Here is a 2,633-nt window from a genome sequence, read left to right on the forward strand (position 1 = left end):
GGATTCTGTCCAAGTCAGTGAACATATGTCTTTTTATTGGGGAATTGAGTCCATTGGTGGTGAGAGATATTAATGACCAATGATTGTTAGTTCCTGTTATTTTTGTTGTTGAAGCTGGTATTACTTATGCATAATTCTCTCCTATTGAGTTCATTATGAAATGATCAATTCCTTGTGTTGTCTTGGCTGTAATTACCCTTTTTTTGTTGGGGTTTTCTTTCTAGTATAAACTGCAGGGTCTTATCACAATAGCCACAAATAATATCAAATATCTTCGTGTAACTTTAATCAAGCTAGTGAAAGTCTATATGACAAGAACTTTGATTCCCTAAAGAAAGAAATTGAAGAAGACCTCAGAAGATGGCCAGGAGGATGAATATAGTAAAATTAGTCATCTTACTAAAATAAATCTAGAAATTCAATGCAAAGCCTCATCAAAATTCCAACAAAATTCTTCAAAGACATGGAAATAGCAAATCTTAACTTCATCTGGAAAAAAAAAGCCAGGGTAGTGAAAACAGTTCTCAACATTAAAAGAACTTCTAAGCGAATCATCATCCCTAACCTCAAGCTGTACTATAGAGTAATAGTGTTTTAAAAACACATGGAATTGATACAGAAATCAAAAGATCAATGGAATAGAATTGAAGACCCAGATATAAGCCCACAAAATATGAAACTTGATCTACAAAGAAGCAAATAAATAAATAAATAGCCCCGCCAGAGCAGAGGTGTCTGCCCAGGAGCTCTCTCACTGCCTGAGCTGGTAAGGGAGCCATCTTTGCTCCAGTACGCCCAGACTCCGGTCCTTGTTGGGGAGAGGGTGGATTGCAGAAGCCACACAGCTTCTGGGACAGACCCCATTTCTGGCTCCAGCCATCAGGGCACCATCCCTGCCAGTGCAGAGGTATCCTCCCAGGAGTGCTCTCACTGTCTGAGCTGGTAAGGGAGCCATCTTTGCTCCAGTTCACTCAGGCTCCAGTCTGCACTGGCGAGAGTGTGGACTACAGAAGCTACACAGCTTTGGGACAGACAGAATAAATCTAGCTTCTGGGACATACCCTGTTTTGGGCTCCAGACATCTGGGCACCTTCCCTGCCAGAGGAAAGGTGGCNACCCAGGAGGGCTCTGTCTGCCAGAGCAGGTGAGAGTGTCATATTGTGTCCAGGGTCCCTCAGAGTCTAGCCTGTGCAGGTGAGTGTGCGAACTGCAGAGGTGACACATCTTCTGGGACAGTCCCCATTTGGGGCCTAGGCCTTCAGCAAGGAGGCAGATGTGAACACCAGGCCTCTGTGCACCTTCCCTGCAAGAGGAGAGCTTGCCTGCTGAGAGTACTCTGACCACTGAGACTCAGGAGAGAGNTGGACTCCCAGGACTGCTGACAGAGGCTAATAGAATCACAGGACAAACAAGCTCCAACCAGAGACAACTATAAAAACTAACTCCAGAGATTACCAGATGGCGAAAGGCAAACTTAGGAATCTTACTAACAGAAACCAGGACCACTCACCATTATCAGAACACAGCACTCCCCACCTCAGCCAGTCCTGGATACCGCAACACACTCGTAAAGCAAGACTTGGATTTAAAAACATACCTCATGATACGGGTAGAGGACTTTAAGAAGGGCATTAATAACTCACTTAAAGAAATACAGAAGAACGCTGATAAAGAGGTACAAGTCCTTAAAGAACTACAAGAGAATGCTACTAAAGAGGTATAAGTCCTTAAAGAAATACAGGAGAAAGCTGCTAAAGAGGGAGAAGTCCTTAAAGAAACACAGGAGAACACAAAAAAACAGGTGATGGGATTGAAGAAAACTATCCGAGATCTAAAAAGGAAAGTAGAAGCAATAAAGAAAACCCAAAGTGAGACAACTCTGGAGATAGAAACCCTAGGAAAGAAATCAGGAAACAGAATACAAGAGATGGAAGNGAGAATCTCAGGTGCAAAAGATTCATAGAGAACATGGGCACAACAATCAAAGAAAGTGCAAAATGCAAAATGATCCTAAATCAAAACATCCAGGAAATCCAGGACACAATATAAAGACCAAACATACTGATAGTAGGAGTAGATGAAAATGAAGATTTTCAAATTAAAGGGCCAGCAAACATCTTCAACAAAATTATAGAAGAAATCTTCCCAAACCTAAAGAAAGAGATGCCCATGAACATACAAGAAGCCTACAGAATGCCAAGTAGACTGGACCAGAAAAGGAATTCCTCCCGACACATAATAATCAGAACAACAAAGGCACTAAATAAAGATAGAATATTAAAAGCAGAAAGGGAAAAGGGTCAAGTAACATATGAAGGCAAGCTTATTAGAATTACACCAGACTTCTCACCAGAGACTATGAAAGCCAGAAGATCCTGGACAGATGTTATGCAGACCCTAAGAGAACAAAAATGCCACCCCAGGCTACTATACCCAGCAAAACTCTCAATTACCATAGATGGAGAAACCAAAGTGTTCCATGATAAAACCAAATTCACAAAATATCTATCCATGAATCCAGACCTTCAAAGGATAATAAAGGGAAANCATAAACACAAGGACGGAAACTACATCCTAGAAAAAGCAAGAAAGTAATCCTTCAACAAACCTAAAAGAAGACAGCCACAAGAACA

The sequence above is a fragment of the Mus pahari genome, unplaced genomic scaffold, assembly GCF_900095145.1.
Source record: "Mus pahari unplaced genomic scaffold, PAHARI_EIJ_v1.1 scaffold_5003_U1_1, whole genome shotgun sequence".
NCBI classification, from domain to species: domain Eukaryota; kingdom Metazoa; phylum Chordata; class Mammalia; order Rodentia; family Muridae; genus Mus; species Mus pahari.